This window comes from Nipponia nippon, unplaced genomic scaffold (genome assembly GCF_047370975.1).
Source record: "Nipponia nippon isolate SJK-2023a ecotype South Korea unplaced genomic scaffold, ASM4737097v1 scaffold_1, whole genome shotgun sequence".
NCBI lineage: Eukaryota > Metazoa > Chordata > Aves > Pelecaniformes > Threskiornithidae > Nipponia > Nipponia nippon.
Window position 1 is genome coordinate 54,319,580 of NW_028262290.1, and position 27,570 is coordinate 54,347,149.

Here is a 27,570-nt window from a genome sequence, read left to right on the forward strand (position 1 = left end):
CTGGTATTTGTACTCAGCATTGCTGTCATCTCCGTACTTCGGGATCCATCTCTTGGAAACTATTAATAATTACAATTTTTACCTTTTCTCCTCGAAGGGCCAATTTACGGGGAAGACACCTTCCTTCACCTTCCCCTTTTCCTCCAGGCTAGTTACAATAGCTCTTGAGAATTTGGAATATCCTTGGGATGTTCAAACCAGCATGTTCCTGTTGCTCCTACTCCTGAATGTGTTTCAGGTCTTCTTTAAAGTTAAACAACTACTTAAGAATACCACCCAGAGATCTGCCCCAAGGCTGGATAGTTATGAGTGGCAGGGTGTGTGGGATAGCATGGGCAAGTATCTAGGACAGTGGGCACCTCCAGTGTTTTGGAACTTCACCCCTGAACAAGTGCAGAATGCTGAAAAACTAGTAAAGTATTTGGAAAAAGTATGATGTCACCCTGGCAATTCTAGGGAGACACAAATCACTGCAATGTGCTGGGGCCTGGCCCATGCCTACCAAGCCCTGTTCAACACTATTCAGTACCCACAAGGGGAGGAGAAGGTCACTGGATCTGATGACAAAATGACAGGCACTGCAGCTACTCAAATGCCCGTGACAGTCACTGTGGCTATGCCAACCCCGGTGGCAGGCACTGCAGCTGAACGAGAGAACCAACCCATGCCGGTATCAGTCTGAGCTGCAAGATATGCGAAAAGATTTCGGCTGTCATCCAGCTGAGCACATTGCCACCTGGCTTCGTCAGAAGACGAAGTGAGCTTAACTGGGAATGAGTGGCAAAAACACCCCATTGTGACTGTCCCAGAGGCTCTGTGCATCCTTGGCAAAGACTACCTCAGGAGAGGGTATTTCAAGGACCCAAAAGGGTATGGGTGGGCTTTTGGTATAGCTGCCTTGGAGACGGAGAACATTGAACAGCTGTCCACCTTGCCCGGTCTCTCGGAGAACCCTTCTATTTTGAGGTTGCTGACGGTCAAAGAACAACAGGTGCCGATTGCCACCACAACAGTGCACCAGCGGCAATATTGCACCAACCGAGACTCCCTGATTCCCATCCATAAGCTGGAGATCATTGACTGGAGAGCCGAGGAGTGATCAGCAAGACTCACTCACCCCTTAACAGTCCCATGTGGCCAGTGCAAAAGTCTAATGGAGAGTGGAGACTAGCAGCAGACTATTGCGGCCTGAACAAAGTCATGCCACCACTGAGTACTGCCGTCCCAGACATGCTAGAACTTCAATACGAATTGGAGTCAAAGGCAGCTAAATGGTATGCCACAATACATATTGCTAATGCGTTTTTCTCATTTCCTTTGGCAGCAGATTGCAGGCCGCAGATTGCAGGCCACAATTTGCGGTGTCCAGTACACCTGGAATCAACTTCCCCAGGGGTGGAAACACAGCCCCACCATTTGTCATGGACTGATCCAGACTGCACTGCAACAGGGTCAGGCTCTGGAACACCTCCAATACATTGATGACATCATCATATGGAGCAACACAGCAGAAGAGGTTTTTGAGAAAGGGAAGAAAATAGTCCAAAGCATTCTGAAAGCCGGTTGGACATAAAACGAAGTAAGGTCAAAGGATCCGCACAGGAGATCCAGTTTTTCAGAATAAAATGGCAAGTTGGACGTCATCAGATCCCAATGGATGTGATGAAGAAAATAACAGCTGTGTCTCCACCAACTAGCAAAAAGGAAACACAAGCTTTCTTAGGCTTTGTGGGTTTTTGAAGAATGCATATTCCAAATTACAGTCTGATTGTAAGCCACGACAATCATGCTGCACTACAATCAAGTATTTGGTGCCCATGGTACACATGGAGCATAGGGTTGGATTGTGCATGAATGCTGCACCTCAGATGCCCGGAATGATCCATCCAGGAAGGGAACAACTGTGCAGAGCAAAAGCAGGTGGCCTTTCTCATGCTGGGACTTTGAGGCTAGGCACACGCAATGGAGAGGAGGTTTACAGATGTGCCAGGATAAATCAGGCATGGTCTGGAAGGGGATCTTGATAAACAGTCTGAAAAACTGGTAGATGCCTATGAGAAAGGAACACGTTCTCAGTAATCTTGTCAACATTTCACAGACGAACAAAAGCAGCCCTAAACTGTGATGTAATTCAAATGTGACTCAAGACTGAATGCATGAAAGTTTGTGATGTTCTGGTGCAGACTGAGACTGGAACTTGGCAAGTGTTGTAGTCTGGAGTTTTGCAGTGCAGTCCTATTCCCTGTTATAATATATTACAGTCTCTTTGTGAATGACCACATTCATCTCGCACAAACTGATTTTAACCATAGAGCTGAATGAACACTTCCGTACTGCCATCACATCATAGTTTATTGGCACTTCCTACTGGTATGTTAAGCGTCATGACTAATATCTGCCACAAAATATTTGTTTTCTCTGATTCTTCTCCAAAGGGAGAATTCTGCATGAAGAGTATCATTTACTTTGGCAAGTAACAGTATTGGGAATTTCTGGGTTTAAAGAGTAAATGAAGTTAGATGTGTTCTTATAGCTCTTTTGAAGGCAGGTCCTCCTTCTTCTGCTTGGAGAAAAGGTGGTGAGGCTTACGTTGCTCACTTGAAACACAAAATAAAACTTCATAAAGAAAAAAATAGCTTCTATGAAAGTTTCTTCTCCCGCATGGATAAGGCTTTGTTTGTTTGTTTGTTTGGAGGGTAATGGGGACAAAAAGAAGGGGAAAGAAGGCAGCATGGTTTACCCTGTCGAAAAAATTCACAATTTACAAAGAAGTTCAGAAACATTTGATTAGCAGAGAGTAAAATTAAGCAAGAAGTTATACTTCCAGATGTCACAGCTAAAACCACCCGCTGACATCTCTAAATCTTCTAATTATTATCCAGCAAAATGGGATAGCGAATGTTGCTTTTTCTTATTTTCATAAAGGCTTAGAAGTAATTGTCCTTGATGTATTCTTGAAAGCTGTTAGCAGAGATTTTAATGCCATCTGTACATCAATAGCAGGTTTTTTGTTTGTTGTTTTAAGAGCATGTAACAGCATAGGACTGTCCAAGACTTTAAATCTAATTTTATGGAATAAAGAAAAAGGGGATGGTAGGTGCAAGACCCCTAAAATAAGGACTTTTTTTTTAAATAGATGAATATCATTTCCATCACATTTAGACCTGCAGGCATAGACTTAAATTGCATTATGGGTTAAACACCACACACAAGCCTACCTTAGGAGCAAGGAGGAAGTTCTGCCATCCATTTTCCCACACAAAACATTCTAATGATGTACATGTAGATTTTAGCTGATGATCCTTCTTGGAACACCCAGTTCCGATTCTTATTTTTACTTGCAACATCTACCTTACATAGCCTACTTGAATTACAATGCATATGATCTGTACAAATGAATATGATCTATACAAATGAAATAAAAATATAGCCCAGGAAATATTTATCTATAGGATCACAAATAACTTAGTTAAAGACAAAAACAACTTTTGGTAAATTTTCACAAGGAGATCTGCATGTCTTTTTTTTTTTAATTAAATGTATAATTGTTGATGAATAGAATCTAAATACCTAGTAAAACTACCCCTACATAAATCCCAATGTTTTTTATCAAGAAAAAAACCTCCAAACCCAACTTGCTACTTTTTCCAAAATAGTCCATGATTCAGGTTTACTTTTTATAGGTGGTGACTTACAAGTTGTTTCTTGCCCACAGAATAAAATCTTAAAAAAATAGTCCTTCCTTCCAGAAACTGAGCTTACATGTATGAGTGGGCAGCACTCACCACTGATGCCAGCAGGTTTCTCAGAACAGAACCTGTAGAAGTTTCTTGAAATAAGAGAAAGAGAAATCAAAGAGAATCAAATAATTGTTACCTACAAGGATGCTCAAAGCAAAAGGAGGCCTGGCCTTCTGTGTCTGTACCTATTTACGAATACATCCTTTGACTTAAGAATAGGAAATAACATGCCATATATGCAATTGAAGATAAGGTAACTAAGTTATAAACAATTGAAAAAAAAAACAGTATTTCCCCTACAAAGTATAGATGGGAAACTGCACTAAAAGTCTTTTTAATCTTTTTTTTTAATATCAGACCTAAACATTTCCTCAGGAATTAACACCTAGAAGAGTCAGAAAGAGACAAAAGCCTTTTGAAATAAGATGAAGCACAAAATTCACATACTTGGACCCCTTCCTGAAGTCAACAATTTCTAACAGGTTTTCTTAGCAAAACAGACTTACATACTTGAGTTTGCATGCTTGAATTTTATGGCTATTTACATTTCCCTTTGTTTCCTGTTATTATTACTATACATGTATGGAAGCACATGATCATTCAACAGGAACATAATGAAACCAGCTTTGCTAGAAGTTTGCTAGATACACAAGAACTAGAGAGAGATGCTTGAAATTTTTCCAAGTCTTTTTTTGGAAGGAAATATGGATTCAACAGACTTAAAATGTTCTGTGAAAACTAATGGATTTTGTTGAATGTGGATGCAAAACCAAGTATTTCTGGGCAAGGTCAAAGTATTTCCTTTCAAAAACATCAAAGCAAACAACAAAGACTTTGTTGTTTTGACTTAGTATTACTGCAAGGCTGAGTCAAGAACATTTAAGCTAAATGCTGCCTCTTTATCCGGCTTCACTGGGGATACCAATACCCAGAATCATTAATACCAAGGCAACAGAAAAATAGAGAAAAGCTAATTTCCACTAACCTTCAAAACTAAAATATGTATCAGCAATGTATTAATTGTGATTCCTATGACAAATACCTGGCATAAATTATCAAATTTGCTTCAGTTTTACTGATATTTTGTTCATTAAGGTGAAGTAGGCTAGCCTTCACCAAAAAATATATTTGGTAAGGCCACAGGGACAAAAAAAGGAGTCAGCAATTGAACTAAACGCAAAAATGGATACCATCGTGTCTTTTTCTTCCATTATGATACACTCTGGTGGAAATGACTTTAAAACAATCCAACTTTTTAGAGCATTTAATTTTTCTATTGTCAAGGACAGTCATCCTAAATTCAGACAAGGTCACAGTAAGTTTACCTTTGACTCCTGTCTACTAAAGCCAATAAGCTTTAAAAGATGATTTTTAAGTGAATGTACTCGCACTAAAAGGAAGGCTGGAACAGAATGCTTGGGTGATTTTTCCATGCTGGAGACTGGTTACTGAACACTAACGAAAATACATGAACTATCCACCATAAATGCTTTTTCCACTGCTGGCCATAATGCTAATTTGCAGGAGTAATCCCAGACTCGTCAACTCTAGAATTGACCTCTAACAATGAATTGAACTGATAAAGTATGTTTCACATCTGAAGCTTTTAATTACAAGTACTTGTTCAGTCTTGTTAATTATATTCCACCCTCTCCCTCAAAAGACAGGAGAAGAGGGAAAAAAAAAAAAAAAGGAAAAGAAAAAAGGCAGCAGAGACCAAAAGCAGAAACAGAACCAGTGTTCCAAATTCTTAAGCTGACACATTTTTCCACAATTCATTTTTAATCACTAAGATCTGCACATGCTTTCTGAGCTTCCAGCCATATGTGGAGCAAGGCAAACTATTGGAGTCAGCAAAAGAAACCTAGAATATAATTTTTCAAAACCACCACAGTCATACATTTAGTGATACATGATAATAGCCAGAGAGATGATGGAAAATTATTTTCTGATAAAGCCGTCTGGATAATTCCAAGAGTAACTAAATTAATTTAAAACTACTATTCCAGTCCCTGCTGATTCTACCTGCTGAAGTACAGAGCAGTACATGGACCTCAATGTCCTGTTTCTCCTTCAAAGTAGCCTGCTCCTCCAAGCCTCTGAAAAACTATAGAGAGGCTGCATAGAAGCATTGAAGTCAACACTGCACTTGAAAGTTGTCCCTCAAAACTTCACAAGGAAAACCCTCCAGCTTGCTACACCACAGAAAGGACAAACTACCAGCCTGTCACTGGTAACTTCCTACAAGACCATGGTCAAAATACAGCAACATTCAAGGCTTTTTCCTCAGAGGAGCACATTCATTTACATATTTATCATCAACTCACAGCTGCCAATCCACTAGAAAAAATTCCGTTAAGAATGCATTAATAATAAAGCAAAAACTAAATCTGCAGCAGCTGTGACAGTTATAACTTTACTCATAATGAAGCAGGTGCCAGCAAGGAGGTACTGCTCAAAGTCCAGGCAAATCAAACATCATCATCTTATTCACAGGAGCTCCTACTGACAATTCACCTGCAATCATCATGCTGAACTGTATTGGATTTGCATGGCAAAATTTTAAGAAGGGGAAAACTTTGATGTGCAACTGCAACCAGAGAGAGAACATGTGAGAGGAACAGCCCTGCAGACACCAAGGTCAGTGAAGAAGGAGGGGGAGGAGGTGCTCCAGGCACCACAGCAGAGATTCCCCTGCAGCCTGTGGCGAAGACCATGGTGAGGTAGGCTGTCCCCGTGCAGCCCATGGGGGTTAACAGTTGAGCAGATCTCCACCTGCAGCCTGTGGAGGACCCTATGCCGGAGCAGGTGGATGCCCGAAGGAGGCTGTGACCCTGTGGGAAACCCATGCTGGAGCAGGCTCCTGGCAGGGCCTGTGGACCTGTGGAAACAGAGAAGCCCACACTGGAGCAGGTTTGCTGGCAGGACTTGTGACCCTGTGGGGGACCCACACTGGACCAGTCTATTCCTGAGGGACTGCACCCCATGCAAGGGACCTACGCCGAAGCAGTTCATGAAGAACTGCAGCCTGTGGGAAGGACTCACGTTGGAGAAGTTCGTGGAGGACTGCCTCCCATGGGAGGGACCTGACACTGGAGCAGGGGAAGAGTGTGAGGAGTCCTCCCCTGAGGAGGAAGGAGCGGCAGAGAAAACGTGTGATGAACTGACCACAACCCCCATTCCCCATCCCTCTGCACCGCTCAGGGGGAGGAGATGGAGGAAATCAGGAATGAAGTTGAGCCCAGGAAGAAGGGAGGGTTGGGGAGAAGGTGTTTTTAAGATTTAGTTTTATTTCTCATTACCTTACTCTGATTTGATTGGTAATAAATTAAACTACTTTCCCCAAGTTGAGTCTGTTTTGCCCATGACGGTAATGGGTGAGTGATCTCTCCCTGTCCTTATCTCGATCCATGAGCCTTTGGTTATATTTTCTGTCCCCTGTCCACCTGAGGAGGGGAGTGACAGAGTGGCTTTGGTGGGTACCTGGCATCCAGCCAGGGTCAACTCATCATGTGAAGTAAACCCACCTACAAAAAAACCCAGTTTGATCATTTTTAACTTACTCTTAATGAATAACTCACAAATTCTGTATTTATGGCAATGGATTGAAAAATACCTATCAGATCTTATAATGTGATTGTACTATTCATGCTCATAATGAAAATAAGCATTGTTCCACTGGCAATTATATTTCAGCTATGTATTTTTTCTATGCAGGTACCAATAAATGTAGAATTTATCCATATAAATGCAAAAGGCCAATGATATCCACATTCTTTAAAATCTCAACAGATAAATACAATTTTATTTACAGAATATTTGATTTTTTAAATTGTTCCTTTTTTATTTGGAAATTCAACTTTGGATGCTATTAAATTGTCATTATTATTGAATAATTAATTAACTTCTCATACTCAGATATTCAATGTGGAGCAACAGGTTAACAGGAAACATTTTTTAGCACCCTGTGTCACTCGAGAGATGTCACGTATCTGACCAATCGCATTCAGAAAAGCTGTAAGATTATTCATTAATTGGCCTTTAGAAGCTGTACATATACTGTCACTGCTTAACTCTTCAAAAATACTTCAGGTGAGCAATCTTCAAAATTGAAAGCACTATAGCAAATTATACTAATTTCAGAAATTATGAAATTGTTCAAAAATTCTGAACTGAAACTCAGAAATTTCAGTGAGTTCTGATGAAAATCAGGTTCTGAATCATCCTTGCACAGTACCAGGTATTCCATCAAAGTCAAATGAGTGTCATGTCTGGCTTGGTATCACATTATCGTGGGACCCTACCCAAGCTCCTTGATGCACTCCAGTGAAAGGCTGCCTTTTTTCCACAATGGAAATAGATCATATTCTGGTACTAACAACTTTTTGAGAGCAGCATTTTGAAGATGCTGTCTAGGTGGCATTGCCAAGCTGATACAACACTCCACAAGTCCTTTTGTCTTCAAGAAGAGCTACCAGCAGCAATACAGTAAAAAACCACAAAACCAACCAAACTAAAAAAAAAAACAAACCACTGCCTACCTCTTACTAATTCATTGTCATGCCTGTTCCTTCCGCCCATTCATAAGAGTAGCTTCTCTCCTTTTAGAAGAGGGAAGAGACAGAGAGTTCATGGCATTTAGACATTTTTATTGCATAATATTCTTTCAAACATTTTTCAAGTTACAAGTGCCAAAAAAGAAAATATTTCTATTTACTGAATAGACCATAAAGGCACCTTCAGAAAAGCCGAGAATTGTGCTAGAGCTGAGATGTGTGCCAACTTTCACCCAGAAGCAAATTATTCATTCAAATGATTAAAGTCCTACAAATACAATTTTTACAAAAGAACTTGTGACAACTATTGTAGCTGGGAAGAAAACAATTGTGTATGATTTTGAATTATTTTTGTCCTTTTTGCTCCGGAATTCAATGAAGAACTCTTTATTAACACAACATGGAATTCCTCTTTGCTGTTGTTGATTCTTTCTTTTTAATTACAGATTTTCAAAAGAAAACTGGATTCCATTCACAGCTGTGACAAAGCAACATTTAAATTCCTTTCCTTGTTTTCAGAGTGTAAAGTGACTGGAGGGAATAATGAAGTGATGCTTATCCATGAAGAACTGATGTCAGCACCCCAGGATTATTAATCAGAAAAGAAGATATTTTTACAAGATAATCTGGCTTGTCTACACTATGAAAAAGATAAGGTCCCCAGGCCTGTGTTATGTGCTCACTGTATTTACATTATTTTACATGTGTTCAGCAGCTCTGCCAATGTTCCTCCTCCCTACCCAAAGCATGGCCACAAGAGATAAAGCCCTGGAACAGTGTATTTCCTGCGGTATCTGGACCTCACCATTAAATGCATGCAGGTGATTAAGATGTTTCAAGCACTGAATTATGGAAACACTTAATAAATGAAGCTGGATTAGCAAATTGTTAAAAAAAGCTTCTATTCAGACACTTCTCTGCCACAGCAGTGACAAAATGGGGAAGGAGAGAAAATTACATTGCAATTTAATGACATTTTAGCACAATCTAATATGATAATGCTCTGGCTGAGGCTGCATTGACCCTGACAGTATAACCATACCAGACTTTGATATGCTATTCACAACTCGCCCATTACCATTTACGTTGACATAAACTCTCAGCTTTGAAATAATTCCTTTTAATGAAAACGAGGTTAGTATCATTTTAGTTAGAGACATAAAACTTTGTGACATTTCAGATAATTTTCTTTACTAGCTCAGGTTTCATTGAAAGCATTGTATGTTTTTATTTGTGAGGGACAGAGTGTTAAATATTGAAGGCTATGTGGTAGCAAGTCAAAAAAAAAAAATCACACACAAAAATAAAATAGGTCACAGAGCTGAATGCCAGGAAAAAAGAAAGTACCTGCATAATACTCTGGCAACACAGAGACTTAATTCAACTTTGCCACAGACATTTATTAAAACAAAGAACAGCAAGCTCATGTTCATCATCCTAAAGGAGGTACAGGGTTATACCTGCGATACAAACGTTTCACCAGATCAGATCTCCAGGACCCTGTTCTTGTTTACATGGGGCTTTCCTCACACATGGACAAAGTGAGCACACCTATGTACTGAATTTCTTTACTGCCAGACAGAAATGTGAATGTATATTAATGCAAATGAGACTCCAGCCCTCAAATAAAAAACTGTCTGCTTTACTGTTGGGCCTACCCTGAATAAATTAGAGTTAGCAGCACATGAACATGTTTAATTCTGTTATAAAACCATTTACCACTGGAGGTGTGGGAGCGTCTGTGTTATATTTTGCTTTTAATAGTGCTATCCTGAGAACACTGGATAATTACTTTTTTCAGCTGACTCAGAACAGGTATAGAAGCATGGGCACCAGCTGTGCACACTTTCCCACTCCAGCATTTCCAAAGTAAAGACAAACTAAGTAACGTATTGCTTTGACTAAACTAGGCTACAGACCTCCATCAGAATACCTCCCATCTCATACTCCAAAACCCATAATTGCCCAATTGTGGCAAGAGATATCCAGAAACTTATTTAAAAAATAGAAGTAACATAAAGGAATGAAATGGAAAACAGTTGCACCCAGAATTATTATTGAAATAAATTATCTGTAAAAAATAAAGGAAATTAACATACGTATATAAAGGAAACAATATATATACACATCTATATATGTATGTGTATATATAATATGTAGTATATATAAATTTACATAGGTACAAATTTAATTTAAATAAACATAGATAGCAACAGGAAAACAACCCACACATGGTTTTCGTTTGACATGCACTCAGTATGGATGGCTTTATCACATTAGAATGGATCCTATGTTTTATTTAGTCCAGTTTCTAGTACCTTGTAAAATGGTCTCTGCAGAATCACCTAGTGAAATTACTCCTCCTGAAAGATGTATTACCTGCCCCACGAAGGCACCTATACCAAAAATCCTATACTACAATCTAATTTAGGCAAAGGCACCCAAGTGAAAATGAAAACCGAAAGCACAGAGAAATTACGCAACAAGTCCAAAGCTACACAGCAGAGACTGGGGCAGAATTAAAATGAGATTACAAGATCTGAACTCCCACATACACTATATTATGGTTTTTTTCAGACCACACTGGGAAAGCTCACCTCCACCCACTGTTAAGGATATAAAAAAATATATCTGCTCAACACATTTGTGGAGCCAGTCTCTTCACTCTATACAGCCAAAGAATCCACTGTACTTTAAAAGAGAATTCACAAATAATTATTTGTGGATGGATATTGTGTTTTTTTTTTTTTTTTAAGAAAAAGCATTTTTGTCTAAGCATAATCCAAAATTTTGGTCTTGAAGAGGTGAACACAGAGTTTGAAGATACAATAGAAGAAATAGTCTTTTGAATAAAGTTCACCTTTTGAAAAATATTTTAAAAGATTATTTTTATACAGCTGATTTTAACAATACAAAAACCTCTACATGATACAAAGATAGCTTTGATGCCAGCATATTTATAATGATGTTTTATTCATATATTTCTTTTGTAGCTCTGTCACTAAGAATTGAATCAGGTACATACAACTTAATTCTTCCACTGCTAGTTGTGCAATGAGAAAGATATTGCTTTCTGATTGCAGTAAAACAAAATGAAATATATTACCTGTCTGTTCAACTACGGTTAACAAATGCAGTGAGGGTAAGATGTGACATGTATGGCTACTTTTCAATAGAAATGTCATGCATATGGAGAATTCTTTGTTATACGTATACCAAAGATTTCTGAATTTTTCAGAACTGCATATATATCTGTGGATCCAATTTGCTAAAGTACGTTGCCCTACTATCCTTTATACTTAGTTACAACAGATATTTTGTGATAAGTATAGTTAAAGGAAAAGAGCATATTGTGGACCTGAAAATTTCCATCCCTATACATTGGAGGTTTTAATTGCTTTGGTTTTTTAAAAAAAAAAAAAAATAATAATAATATCATCATCACAAACAAGACACACCTCTGTGTCCACTCTTTCTTTCTGCTGCCATCTAAAAATTATTTTAGAGAGTCATATGAGGGAAAGTTAATTTTTTTTTTAAATCAAAGGAAACGAAGAATCAAATGTTAAAATTCTCCTCAGATTAAATGAAGATTGCAGTTGAAAGCGTTTTTAACTTTTTGGCAAAGCAGCTTGCCAATGGCTGTGGATGACGACAATCAAGCGTCACATGAAAAAGCAGAGCATGGTATTGAATACTTCATGATAGGGTTTGCAAGGTCATAAAGTATCTTCAAAGAAAACTCCAAGTTACCTTTGCTCTGGAAAAAAGGAAGTAAATGACCAACTAGTAAAATTATGCAGTGGCAATACTCTTACATTCCAGTACAAGGAACATGAAAAAACATGACACTGATGCCACCTTAACTAGAAGACAAGCTCCCAAACTTTGCATCCTGGCACTCCCGGTAAGACATAAGAAGACATGTTACACAGCCTAGCTCCCTCCTGCAGCCCCTGGATAAAAATGGCATATCCCTTACATGAACACTCAAAGCCTAAAAAAAAATGTTACAGAATATGCAAATTACAGAATCTCAAGGACCTACAGTCTTAGATCTTATGCGTAAATGTGAAATTTTGGAGAGGAAAAAACCCCAAACATTGGAGGATGAATTTTATGAATTACCCTGGACACATCAATTTGATGTCTAATCTGATACCATTCATGTCACTGGTATGTTTGTCCTCAATTTCAAAGGAGCCTGGCATACATTAAAAGCAAGACGTAAGAGTAGTTTCATATCAGAGGTATTGAGTACAAAATCTGTGGCTTTGGAGGCACAATGGGAATCCTTAATTCGCTCTAAGTGTAACATGAAGTTAAGATCCCTTAGAAGCAGAAGAAATTAGCACTCTAACTCATGCACATGCTCCTCTGGTGCTGTCATGTGATGCAAGGAGAGGGATTCTCCTGGTGACTAAAAACAATTTTGAAAGTCTTGGTACTACTGTATATGCAAAAAGACAAAGACAAAAGCATCACAGATGTAGCCAGAAAAGGCAATGGAAAACAATGAAATATCAGAGGAACACTTGTAATACAAGCATAGAAGAAAGCTCAGAAAGTGCATCACAAGCATAATCTTGGCACTAGGGAGAATTTAGAGAATACAGAATAGACTGCTCCCTTTGTTATTCCTATTCTTTCTTTATTTGGGAAGATATAATTTTATGAAGATTTGTTTTGCAAACAAATAAAGATGCATCAAAGATTATAGGCAATTCTCTCATTGCTTTTTCTTCCCAACAGAACAACCTATAAGATGTTGAATACTGACTAACCATTTAGTTTAAAAGAGAGTATGCTATACACTCCCTTTTGGATATAGCTGAACTATGGCCAAATATGACACTGATCCTAATTATGTTTCTGATATTAAAGAGATCCAAAGAAAATATGACCCTCAAACCACTTACCTGCATCCAAACCAATTTTGAAATAGCTAGGTATAGGTATAGCTCTGTCAAACTGCTCATCAAGAATGCCACTGCTTTGCCAGTGCAGGCACTGCAAAGCAATGCTGAAAGCTCCCAAGGAAGCACTTGGGAAGCATGGAATTACTTGACCAGTTGTCCGTGGGTTTACTGTGGCTTCAGCTAATGCCACAGGCTTTTCGCAGCTGGCACTATGCACAGTGTAAAACATCATTCAGCTTCACTGTCTCAATCACTGTGCTCCACAGAGCAGAAAATTAAGTTTGACAGATTTGAAGGAGGTTCATGTAATTTACTATAATTTATATAAATTATTATACATATGGCTTTAAAATCTCATCTGTAACTTCCAAAGAGCTATGACTAAGTCAGTGTGGTCATTTTATAACATAATAGAAAAAAAAAAAAAAAAGAAATTATAAGTTTAGATCAAATACTCATTTTGATTCCTGTGGGCAGAAGCCATATCATCATTTCTATCTTTAAACATTCTATCTTTAAACTAATTTTCAGAGGAGCTTAATTTCTATATGATCTAGCCTTAATTAAGATGACATTGACTTTTCTTTTATATTGTAACTGGCTAAGAATTTTCTGCTGGAACTGCCTTTTATTGGAAATAGTTGATTTTAGGTGACTTTTTAGTATATCTGTCACGTTTCATGAACGTTCTATACAATTTAGTGGCAGTCTACTGTATTCTGCCTGGTACATGCTGCTTTCAGGTTGCTACATCCACTCTGTTGGGGACTGGCAAGTCAGAAGCCAAGCCTCTCTAACACCTGGGGGATGCAAACTGTCCTAAATCTGGAGAATCCAGGACTTTCTGCCATGGGAAGCACTGTCTTTCCAGGGTTCCCAGGGGTGCTGTGGAGCACCCTACCTGGGAAAGCCTTCTTCAAGTTCCTGGCTCCAACACACATGACAATTCCTATCTACGTCGTCAAATTATTTCCCTTTCTGTTTCACTGCACAGCCCTTGGCCTCTCAGTGTCCACACTGCATACATATTAGTTTGCACACAGACTCCTACTTAGAGCTATCTAAGCAGTTCCATTGGTGAGAGAACCTGAGCACAGAAGAAAAGATAATATGCTCCAAGACCTACACAGTACAGACACAGGCCAGTTCACATCAGCCACTGCAAGTCTTGCTTCTTGGCCCCACACCAAAGAGCCTCCCAAGAGCAGTGCATCTCGGTCTTCAGCTATACTTTCTGAAGCAGATACTTTCTTTACAACTCCAAAATTTCCCATTGGCCAGACACACCAATTCTAAACCTCAATTCATCTGCAACAAAGATGTCAGGGTTGGATGCAGGGACTGTGCTAATGCCCTTAGATACGATACTGAAAGTGCCACTGGGAAGCTACCCTTCTTTCAGGCTCCCTTTGTACATCTACTGTTGAGGCCAGCAGTTCAAGAGCTATGAGAGGCTTTGATGGAGTGCACTACAGCCTCCTCTAAGCCTTTAATATTTACACCAATGGTGTGTTACTTTTTTGCATATCATCCACCTGATTGTCTTATTTTTATTACAATGATGGGGAAGAAAACAGATAAAATGCTAATGTTTTAAATAATTTCTCCCATTGTTTTGGGTTTGAAATATTTGGGTGCAATCAGATATACTTGATCCTTTAAGGAAAAACGTCTGTGATGAGATACTTAATGCATACACCAAGAGTACATTTTGCTCTCTGGTGACAATTATTTGAAGATGAAGAGAGGAAAATAAAGTTTCATTTCACCGTGATCTTCAGGACGTTGGTATTTTTCTAGTTACTAAGAACTCATGAACAGAAAAGTATATCAAGTCTGGAGCTCATCCCATGGTTTTAGTAACACAGTGACTAAAAGGAAACACAGATGGCTATTAACAACTTGTGAAAGTTTCAGCAAGTATCACAAAACCAAAATACAGAACTCCTGCAACCACTTTTCCCTCACAAGCTAAAACCCCCAGACCTCTGTTCAACTGTTAACGGTCTCATATTACTGGCAGGACATTTTTTAGATTCTCTACAGCTATCTTGACTTAGTAGCTTCTGAAATTGAACATTTACATAATGTCTTCCTTTGTTTATCTATTAATTTTGTAAACTGACCAATGTCTGTTTATCAACCCAAAGAAATTACATTATAGAACAGAATTTAACACTGGCAACCATAATAGGAATCCTTAAAGAAGCCTAAAATGTTAACTAAATGTACACTTAAATTATAAATTGAAGCAAGACCTACTAATTACAGTTCAACAGGTACGCAGTATCCCAAGCCACTGGCATGCAGACATCAGACAGCAGAAACTGCAACTACTAAACTATGGCTTGCAGGCTACTGCCATTGACTGCTAGCTTCTGTTATTCCGTAAGCAGCTTCATGGGGAACAGGAGAAGGTATACTGCAAAGGTATCAGTGAGAATTTTCCTTTTCCAGTGGGAATTTACTTCAGTTCAGGAAATAAGAACTGTGAACATTCCTTCTCACTTGTGAAATTTCAGTCTCAACCATGAGTGCTGTCAGCTTCAGGCATCCAGTTCTGCCTGAGTGCCCTCCTGATACCCCCATGGCACATCCTACTTCCCCAAATAAAACCAAAATATATGGGACACAATCGTGTACCACTCGGTTCCTGCCAATGCGTTGACTGATTTTCGAACAAAGAATACAAAAATGATAAGAAAACATTTACTGAAATAGCTACCTAATCTGCATTTTCTCATTTGTTTTTGTACACCTGAGTGCAGACTGTACACACAGTTCGATTAGTCCTGCTGTGTACTTCTCAGGGTACTCTAATTGGTTCAGAAGCAAATCAGAGAGCCACTTCTGAGGTGCATCTAAACTCAGGAACTATTACCTTAGACATTTTTAATTGACAAACAGCATCATCACCCAGTGATTTGGGACTTCATAGCAGCTTTCCCAAAATAAAAGATTAAACTCAGAAGCTGCTGACCCATTGGTCAGCCCAAGTGAGGTCAAATGAGAGCCAACAAGCAGCGTCCCTTGCCTCCTCTCCAAATGTGATCACATCAGAGGAACATAAAAGAGAAATCTCACACAATGATGAAAGAATGGAAAGACAGGGAAGGACTGCTATTTCCATAATAGTACTTGTCTCTTTCTTTAAACTGTGGCCTTTAAAAATCTCAGATTTCAGAAAAGGAAAAGGGTCTTATGGCTGCATAGAAACATGACAGAAGAAAACATTTGCTCCTCCTCCTGCCTTGCAAGAAATAATGGGAACAGAAGACAGAAGTGTCCCCTGTAACAGCTATTTAAATGTCTTCATTTTAATAGAGCATGGCACATGATTTTTAACTGCCTAAGATGGTTATCCAAGTCCCTCTTCCAGAACAAACCACATGAAAAAATACCCCAACAACAAAGAGTTGCCCACTCATTTGGGTTGTGATGGGTAGGACTATGTAACAAAGGAGAAAAGCAGAAGCAGACCATGTCTCACACACACATCTTCTCCACACACATAGTTCAGACACCACCGCGTGTACCTCTGGTTTGCTGGGGAACAGCAGACCAGCAGACACGACCAGAGCACTTGAAGTCGCTGAGAAACCACCCTCCCAACCCCCATGCAGGGAAGCATTAGCACATTAGTCACAGCAACAGCTTCAGGCGATTAACAGACCCATTTTACAAGCTGGTTCTGAATTTGTTTTCACTGTCCTTCACTAGTCCTCATATAAAACTTGGTTCAGAGGACTTTTTTTTTTTTTTATGACTGACAAGATAGAGGTTACATTTATATATAAAACATGAATATTTATTATTTATGCTAACAGCTGCTTATGTACCTCAGACAGAGTCAAATTTCTCAGTCCACATAGTTAATGCTTGGGCTGGGATAGGGGAAGAATTGGTTCTCTGCTGAGCTACTACAGAACCACACATGCAGCCAGGTTTACAACTATCAATTCACTACATCTATTGCTTTTTTATCTCAGCCTATTACATTTACCCACTTGTATCACGTTCACAAGATTTCAGGAGTCAGATTGTATTCTCCCATCCTCCAGTGTGCCTCAGTTCAGCTGTTAAATGTTCTCATGCTTTTTTTGAAAACCTGCTTTTAATTAAAAACTAGACCATATAACATAAATGGGGGAAAACCTACAGAAGAAATTGAGAATATTACAAAATGCAAATGTATCACATAATATTATGCAAAACAGCTGTTTAGGTTAATAAAATGTAAGACAAGAACAGCATTACAAATACTAACAACTAAATTAAAAAACCTAACTAACTAAATTTACGTGTGGACAGCCATGACCTGGAAACATTAAGTTTTTTATTTTAGAACATTACAGTCTCTTTTTACCACCTCCACTATTCCTACGCCAAAAAAAAAAAAAAAAAAAAGGATCAAAAAACATCCACAGCCGCTTCTTGAGGAGTGTCTGTCTGGAATTGTTAGCCATGCTTGTTCTCCCTGGAGCAGAGTCAGTATGTACTTTCTTGTCTTCTAATCAGTCAGTCTGCTCCTTCTGTTCATCATTAACTGATAAATTCCTCCCCCAAAAATACATGTCCCCAGTTTTGGGCTGCAAACTCATATCTAAGACTGCAAATATAATCTAAATATCTCTCTCCAGTCCTGCAGCAGCATTTTGTACACATTTCAAACAGAAAGATATGTGTCCCTTTGTCTGTCTTACAGGTTCAAAAGTTGTCTTTGTGGGTTGATATTTATTACCTTACAGTCTTTTATACACAGTAGGTCTAAATGATATTTCTTTTATCACTCCAGTACCTCAGTCTGGGATCCTGTAATCATGCTGGGCCTCATCTTGCTTTGCATCACTGGGCAATTCAGGGTGTGCAAGCTATATTAAGTACTCACAGATTTTCATAGCAATAGCATGAAACAGGATGTTCCAGCTTACTTACATTGAATCCACTAGCTGCAATATACTATTAAGGTAACTTTTATTTTTTTAATAGGTAACATGCACAAAAATATCCCTTTGTTAAAATGTGAAGATGGCAAAGGCACTCATTCAGAAGTTTGGAAATGCCAAAATTAATTACTGCTGCACACACCCTTATGTTCCAAAGCAGCTGAGAGTACTTAGCACTTCTGTAAATGGCAACACATTCTCAAGTCAAGCAACCAATTACCTAAAAGTTCACTTAACTGTTACGACACACCATGACCTTGGCAGTGTCAGAGATAAAATACAGCTCTGAAAATCCATTCACCCACTGTAGTCATGCATTCATCCTTTTACTTCCTCAAGTTTCTTGCTTATTCCATACATGTCCCCTTGTGCAGGTAGCTTCTACAGGTCAGGGCTTCTCTGCTAGAAACCCTGACTTGAGTATCATTGGTCCTGACCACTGGTGCCTCAGCCACTTCTATCTTCTCTACAGCAAGAAAACCCTTCATGCAAGTCTTGCTCTGTTCCCCAGCTTCTTGACCATCTTCATCCCCAACCTCTACACAACAGTCTCTCTTGCTTCAGCTCAAAAGTCCTAGTGCCCTGCTGGGCTTTGTCGGAGACTTTAACATGCTCCTTAACGTCACAGAACTAGTTAATCTGTGCATGTTAAAGAAAATAAAGAAACAACTGTCATTCAAACAGAAAAACAAAAGATATTAATCACTTGGTATTATCACCACACAGCACGTGTGCACATATGACTAAGACATGAGGGAGGAGAACCACATGTACCTAACTATTTGCAATGCAGACCTAGCAAGGTTTTCCAAATTAGGTCATGGATGACAAGAGTATCAATACAATACACACATACATATACATTCAGACACAGTATTTTTACAGTCCTAATGGAGATGAGGTCGGATGAGGACCTCTTGGGTGCAATTTATGCAATATGGGTTTTCATAAGACTGAGGTAACGCTGGTAATATTGTGGAAGCAAAAAAAAAGATTTTTATAGAGTTTATTTCAGTTCAACTAGCTAGGGAATTTGATCTGAACTGGAGCTGCTCAATTGCTTCTGGATGACCAGGTGTCAGTAAAGGATCAGTAACACTTATTTCCATTTATGTACGGCTGACATGTTGCCAGATTTTTTCTAGAAATAGACATTACAGAGGCTAGCTATCTCTTCTTACCTTCCACTTGGATCATTGCAATCTGCTCTGCACTTAGAAAATATTTGAAAAATTCAGCTAGCATAGAAGTAGGCAATATTTTAGAGGCAGACCATTTGGAAACAGCCATCTGTGCTTGATAATGCTTGGAAAATTTAGAAAAATGCTACTTCTCTCTCTTCTCACTTTTTTTTTGTCAAAAAATTCCTTGAAGTTTTTTCACTAGTTCCACTCATTTTACCCTTTCTGCAGTGGATTTCTTTGCAGCACTAGTTGTGGAAAAAAAGATAGAGCTTTACAGCCAAATTTTGTGTGACAGATTACACGATACTAATTCATTCGTGTTGACCAGAGACCCTGGCATCCCTGTGCTCCTTCATGTCACATTTTTATTAGCTACCCCATCTCTTCTAATTCCTCTACTCCAGTATCTCCCTTTTACTTATTTCTCATTATTTGCCTGGACCACTGAGACCATCCAAGCAGTCAAGAAGCCAATCTCTTGGTTTAGGTGGGATGCAACTGCCAGCAAGAGCACCTTCACCAAAAATCTACTTCAATAAAACAACCTATTCTTTCCTTAATCTGACAGAGCTTGAATTTGTTGACTATTTGACAAAGTACAAACCTTCTTGCAGGTTTCTGAAGGAAACATCATTTACTATTAGGTGATCGCTGTTAATTTTAAATAGACAGTCAGGTATGGTGCTAGCAATGATTTCTTCACTAAGCAGCAGACCATTTCTTTTCCTCACACATACCAAATGGTAGATGCCCTTCTATGTTTTCTTTAAGCTGAAAAGGCATTTCGATGGAGCGGATCACTGATTTCAGTTAAAGAGAACTGAGGACTCACCATTTCTAAGATGTTCAAGCATTCATCCGGCCTATAGACCTTATGTGATTACAGATATATCTGACTAGACAAAAAAGACACATTTACTTTTCCAGTACCTTAGTGTAAGTTTCTCACAAACATCAATTGTCTCCATAAACACGTCTTCCCATTACACAGAAAAAAAATTAAGAGTTCCTTGCATTTATAGTTAGAAACATTTAATTATGATTAAATATATATTCCTGATTCACAAAAGTAAACAAGAATCTGAGGACTAAAAGCACTTACATGTTTCATGGTCATTTCATGTTACTGGAAGCCTTTCTTTTTATACTCCTAGTAAGAGCTTCCTTCTACAGATTTTTGAAGTAGAAAATACTTCAAAACATTCAAATAGTAAATATCTCTTTTGGTTCCAAAAGATATGATAAAATAACTCACATACTATACCACCTATATTATTTCACTTAAGACAACACATACATTGAATATTTTATTGCTCTTCCACTCCCTTCCTCCAAAATATTTAAACAAACATTAGCAAATCCTGTTTGTACTCTCAACTGAAGCTGAGAAAGCTGTTAGTTCAATGTATTACACTCCCTTCACTGACCTAAATTATAAGAGACCAACTTCAAAACCACTGACTGAAAACTAATCTTAAACACTGAGCAAGTGTAACAGATCCTGTAACTGTACCTCCAGAAGAAATGCATTAGAGATGCACTAGAACGAAAACTGCCACAAAATACATACAAAACCATTAGGTGTCAAGTTAACTCAAACATGAGTTTCTTTTTTGCAGACCAGTAGCCCAAGGCAGCTCCTCTCTGATTCACTGTGTTACCGAAGCACAAAACCAGTAACCTCAGAGCACTCTGGCACACAGCAACATCACAGCGGGTCAGCTCTCTCATGGACATGGGTGCTGTCGTTTAGCTACCAGCCTGGTATCAAACAAATTGCTTCTGCTCTTTACCTGACACTGACACACATTGGCAAATAAAGAGAAAAAAAGACCTGGTCCATTTGAATCCAGGGGGCCTTCCCCAAATGCTTGAAGTTCCCAGCTGCATCCCACTGCTTTCTGATGTCAAAAAGCAGCCTGTTGACCCCAGGGCACCTCACTGTTTCCAGACACTAGACAACGACCATCCATCCTCCCTGAACCCTGAAGCTTGGTGAGACACAGACTGCTTAGGCTACATATTCAAATTGCAAGACAGTACAAAAATAAACATTTATGCTTACTGATCCCAGGTAGTGATGCAATGGAGAAGCTGTAACAAACCTTTTTCAGGTGCTGAAAGAGTCTGGCCTTTTTCAGAAAAATGCCCTCTCGTCCCTTAATACAGGTTACCCATTAGGATGTATAACTTCAGGACCACTGACCTACCCAAGAGCGGGATGGTAGAAGCAGGTGCGACCTGTTTCTGAATCTGGACAAAATTAATGCAATCCAAATGCCTCCAGGGAGTCAGCTTTGCTGGCTAAAGAAATCTATCACTTACTATCTTTGAGCTCCTTCGAAGCACTTCTTTGATACAGGCATTTTCTCTACAGTTTGTTAAGTCCTTCATCCTGTTAATTGCCATTCATCTTCTGGATTTTAAATGGTTTACCTAACTGAGTAGAAAGGCATATATATTTCTAAAGTGAGCATTCCCAAAGTACTTCAAATATGCACAATATGGCAGGTCTGTATCTTCAGGTAAAAATTAGCAAGTCATCATGCCTCTAGCTTTGACTACATTCCTTGTTTTAAGCCAAATTCATGACGGCAACAACTATGCACAGCTAATGCTTTTGGCATGAACCTGCAAGAAAACAGCATGACCTTGGGCGGCTCAAAGACAACAGAGTGAGATAGGGTATTTTTCTCACAGCATGGCCATATACACACACACCCCCCACATACCAATCCTGCTCTGCTGCTGCCCAATATTGTGCGCAAAGCAATGTGGTACCCATTTGCCCAAGCCCCTTTGTGGGGAAATCTGGTTACCTTCCATGATTTTATCTGCATTATTATCAACATCTCAAAAATAATTACGATTTGAGCACGCACGTTTTGCACTAGTTCTGCTACTTTTCTGTCCCATGATGTATCCTTTCATTATATCAATACTGATTAAAAAAAAAAAAAAAAAGAGTTAACTTTTCTAGAAAAGCTGTCCTCCTCCCTTTTGAGCATGATTCTGTTTGTTCCTGCCTGACAGAGCAGAGTGCATCAAAGAAAAGTAATAATGTATTTTGGCAGCTACAGCTAATAAAGCAAGCATCTACCTTAAGACTTGAAGACAGCAAACTTAAGTTCATCATGTCCTGGCCAAGAAAACCTGCAGCCATGCTTACAGTGAAAGCAAAGTGGGAAGCTTAGCTTTTTCACAAATGTCAGTTACCAATAAAGCTAAAACTGTAAGGAAGGGAAAAGGGATTTCTAAATAGGTTGTGGAATTGTTTAAAAACAAGTTAGAAATAGACACTCGGTCACTCCTGATCTGTGTCACAAGTATCAGCTAGTTTCATGCGTGTCTATCTGAGAATTGAAACACAAATTATTTTAGGGGTGCTTTACGGTCTACTGCAATCGCACAGGATCAGCCTTCAGTGACTTTTTAGTTTGAGAGCCCTCACAAAAGCATTTATAAAAGGAACATATTTTCTCCCTCATGTCTGACTTATCTGGGTATAAAACATAACAGGAGAACGGATTGTTTCAAGTCGCAAGGAAGTCTCTGCTTCGACTGACAGCAGAATCATTACAACGCAGAAATCATTTCAGATATGGCAACTTAGGTTGCTTCTATGAACTTGTAAGTGTGCTCTCTCAAAGCAAAACTGAAATCAGTGGGATGCCTGACATGGTCTGGTTTCCATCTGGGTACCAATATATTTCAGTATTTAAAATGAATCTTTTCTACAGTGTTGATGCAGAGGGTCTAGACGTGGGGCTGAAGCTCTTAAAAGCTCTACTCTCTACAGTCGTGTGCCTTACTCCTTTGTAGTTCAAGAACTAATGACAACACGTGCACATTAATCTGTCAGAAGCATCCCCAATGGCTCAGAGGCAATCTCACCATGGAAGAGTTTGCTCTCTGTGGACTGTCGTTTGCACCTTTCAAACAAGTACCCAGAATCCTTGAGCCTGTTTTATAGCCAGAACTGATTCACTTCTCAATTTTTTGCTGCTATTTTTATATTAGCACCTCCCTCTCAAAAAAAAAAAAAAATCAAAATAAGTCAATTCCTGTTAAAGGCATGTGATATTTTAAACTACATGACTGCATTTAAGCACATACTTAAATCAAGTGTCTGCTGCTAAATAAGCAGAAAAAAATGTGTAACTTCACAAACTATCCTAAATTTGACTCAAAAGGGAATATGACTATTAAAACTATTATTCTCAGCAACAACCTTTTACAGTAACTCAAGTAAGGATTATCTGAAGTCAGCAGTATTTTTCCTTGTATGAACCTGGAGGATTTCCTAAAGTGCTGAGCATTCTTCCTAGTTCTGAAATCAATATGAGCTCTACCTGAACTGCTGAGAAATACATTTCCCTATGATCTCAAGATAGAAAAAATAAATTTCTCTTGCCAGGTAAAATTGTAAAAGTAGTTAAATCCATTTAGCTATTACTAATTAATAAATAGTAAAAAAATTAGAAAAAGTTTAAAAATCTGTATCTTTAACAGTTCTGTGGTTTTCATGCTACAATAGAAGTGGACTGTATTTAATTGTTACTTGAAAATTCCTGGAACATCATCTTATGTAGCTGAATATGTAAAGGATGAGACCTACATAGTCCAGTTTAAACTGCAAAGAGCCAAAGTCATCTACCACTCCCCTGAATAACCTAATGTGTAAAAAAATTCAGCACTCACCCTGCAGTTATTTTAAACACTGCATGTGGGCACAAGCAATAACCAGCTGTTAAAGTACTGATGCTCCTACACGACATTTCAAAATACATTTTCTCCTGTATTGCTAGTAGATATTTTTGGCACATGCTCTTATTTTGTAAACCTGTTCTCCTCTACTACCTCCATTATTATCTTGACCTAGCATTTTTCCTTCTGCTCTAAGACTCCACTTTGAACACAGACAGAACCAAAACCCAGTATCTTTCTGAGAATCAGAGAGGCACACTGTGACTGTAGCTACAGCTATGCAAATCCAGTGTAATTTGGTGTGGAGCTCCTTTGGATTTGCCCCATTTGGGAGACAAGAATTTTATAAAGTCTGAGCCAAAGAAGGGACCACACTGATAGTATGTACATATGCCTCTTTGTTGATTCTTTATATATTCTGAGAGGAAAGGAGCATTAACAGTCTGTTCCAAAACCCAATAAAGTTAACCAGAACATTCCCCTAGTAAATTTGTACCTGAAACTGTAAGTGAGAACTCATCCATGTGTTTGTTTTCTGAGCATGAGTCGAGCAAGGCATCAGAAGGTATTGTAAAAATGCCAGCTCAGTTAGCATAAACTGTCCTTGAAAGCAAAAAAAAAATTATTGACACCCCTTGCCGTATAATGCACAATTGCCCAACCACAACTGACATCTGCCTTGTTGGTATAAGAGGTACACCAAGACTTTTTGTGAATAAGGAATATCATTGCGTCTAGCCCATCTAGAATAAGGGGGACCCACAATTTTCTTTCTCCAGCATGCACCTGTCAAAAGGATCATGCTCTCTTACAAACCTGATGTTTTCATAACGAGTAAAATAATTTCAAAATGTACTTTCCTGCAATACAAGTCAGACATATTAGGTTTTATGTATGAAACTTTGCAAAATAATGTTATTTGAGAACAAATAGACTCACTAAGATGAAGAGTCTAAATAAAATAAGATACAACTAGCAATTTGCATTTAAAAGAACAATGGTCAACACTTGGTAAAGATCTGTTTGCAATGTAATCATGATCAATTTCAGAAAAAAAAGCCACTTGAAAATTTTCTTTACTAACAAGGTTCTTAAAATAATTAATTTTATAAAATGCACTTTGCAAGATTTACATGGGAAAAAAGATCAGGCTATTTCCCTTCATGTACAATTTGATCAGATACCATGTAATGGAGGTGACAAAGTCCTTTGAAGTTTCCTCTGAGACTTGAATTTCAGCTAATTTTCTTATGCAAATAAGGGCTAACTAGTTACTTTTAAAATTCCAGCTCTTTTGACTACTAAACCTCTAAATAGATTATTCGTAGCTCTTGTGTTTAAGAAGTTTTGAGTGTATTCTCACGTCATTGCACAGACAGCTATGCATAAGCCTCCCATTAAGGATAAACCGCCTCTCATTGAAATGAGAATATACCCCTAAGGGTTTCTGAATTAAATTCTTGTTCAGTTATTCATCCAAATTATTTTATACTTTCATAGCATATTAACATAGTCTCTATAACTTCATGGTAAAGACAGATATACTACTTATAATCTGCACTAGAATATGAAAACATACAAGAGACCGCAGTGTTAGCACATCTGTTAAAAGGTGGTGGGTTGGAAGATGCATTTGGCAAGACAGTTTTGCTACATGTCTGGACTTTTGTCAGTGCTCAAGGACTGTTTGCTATTTGTCATGGCTTTTCTGTTATTTTGAACACAGCTTAAGGTTTGACATAATAAATGGAATATGTGATAAAAGCCCAGGCTACAGGGAGACAGAAACAGTACAGAAAGCTCAGGTTCAGCTCTTATTAATCCAAAGGTTGACTGTGTTTTGCTGCAGGGTCTAGCATACCCTAGAAATACATTATATCGAGATCCTGATCTTCATGTTGATTTTTTCTTTTGAAGTATCTATGTAACCAATTTGTCAGTTTGTGTTACATTTCCCCTTTACCTCTACCTACAGTGGGAGGATACTTGTCTATCAGCCTTCAGCTATGAACTCTAAACTCTTCAGCTTAAAGTTAAGATTCACACATTTTCCATTGCTCGTTCTCAACTCAATTAGAAACCAATTAATTGGCCAGGAAGTCAAAACATGCTTGAAATCAAGACCTGATATAATTTTTTGTCCTCTAACCTTACTAATGGGTAAATAAAAATTACATGGCAATGACATGCAGGAGACATGAAAAAAAGGAAACTTTTTTTTTTTAAACCCATGTACTTCTGAGGCTAAAAAGAAGAGTGAAAAGTAAATATTTTTATTGTTTGGCTTGGCTTTTTTTTTTTTTTTAATTGCCCACAGTTCTACAATTCATCTTATTGCTATAGTATGCGTTAGGGAGAAATTAGCAGAACAACCTTTCCAGATATTGCTCAGCAACCTACTTCTTTAAAACTTTCTCAGAACAACAAAAGTACTTTAAACCAAATTACTTTAAAATTTACTTATGCTATGATTAATACATCCTAGTTTGAAAAATAAATAAACAAACACGTCTGTGAAATCAGCAGCCGGAATCATTTGACCTTTGATTTAAAACAAATATGCAAAGAATTATTTTGACCCAGTGCATCTATAGATTAGCATAGACTCTTTTGGTTATGAAGGTCTCAAATCTACTGGTTGAGTAGGTCCATGTTCATTTGGGATGCAACATGGTGCTGAGCACCTCATGGTGGGTCCCAAAAATTCTAATTTCTCACTAACATCAGTAGGAAATAAAAGCTTTCAGTCTATAGGACAGGCCTCCCAAAACCACTGTACTGCTAACACAACAGTCTCTTTGCAAAGATGATCTGAACCAGTATTTGTCTTTATCATTTGTCATGTATTTTGGCTTCGAAAACCTACACAATCAACACAATAGTACAATTTCACAAAGGAAATAATAAAATCCTTCAGCTAAGTTGCTTCTCACTTTAAACGCTAGATGCTCCAGCACTTACTGAGATATCATTCATATAGCCAAAACCCAAGCTAACTGGGAGAAAATATTACTTAGAGGTTAGTATTGAGATACCAATCTGGTTTAGAAGTCATTATCTTCTGTAAGATTAACATTTTTATTTACAACTCCATAAAAATATAATGCATATTTATAAAGCAGAAGAACAGAATTTATAGTATATTGAAATACCTTTCATGCTTTAAATTGTAATCATTTGGACATTTCAGATTTAATCAAACTGACAAAAAGAAAATCAATGGGAGCCTTCGTTGCTCTGCAACTGCCTCTTAAAGTTTTACACAAACTTTAATAAAATACCGAACATACAAAAATAAAGCTTTTTATACCGGTAACCCTTTACCGCTCATATTAGCTTACATTTCACAATCAGCACAAAATAGAAACACTAAAGTAATAATGGCTTCACTTGACAACAATTTTTTTTTCCCTAAGAGACTCTGAGAACAGTTTTTTAAAGTCACATAAGTGATGTGGATATTGAGCTTCTGTTTATTTTAATGGGCAACACAGAAAAATCTCAGTCTAAGTATTTAA

The 27,570-nt window shown here is 38.2% G+C and overlaps 1 protein-coding gene across 7 annotated transcripts in view; it reads right to left on the minus strand.

Annotated features, from left to right (window-relative positions):
• DLGAP1 (DLG associated protein 1) overlaps nucleotides 1-27,570 on the minus strand; it is a 430,969-nt gene that overhangs the window by 373,250 nt on the left and 30,149 nt on the right. Inside the window, exon 1 of one of the 7 annotated variants that reach the window (XM_087755724.1) lies at nucleotides 8,282-8,341. The exons of the other annotated variants lie outside the window; for them this stretch is intronic. The gene's annotated coding sequence lies outside the window, so the exon portion shown is untranslated. Of the gene's footprint in view, nucleotides 1-8,281; nucleotides 8,342-27,570 lie in introns of those variants that run through there. 7 annotated transcript variants of the gene reach the window in all.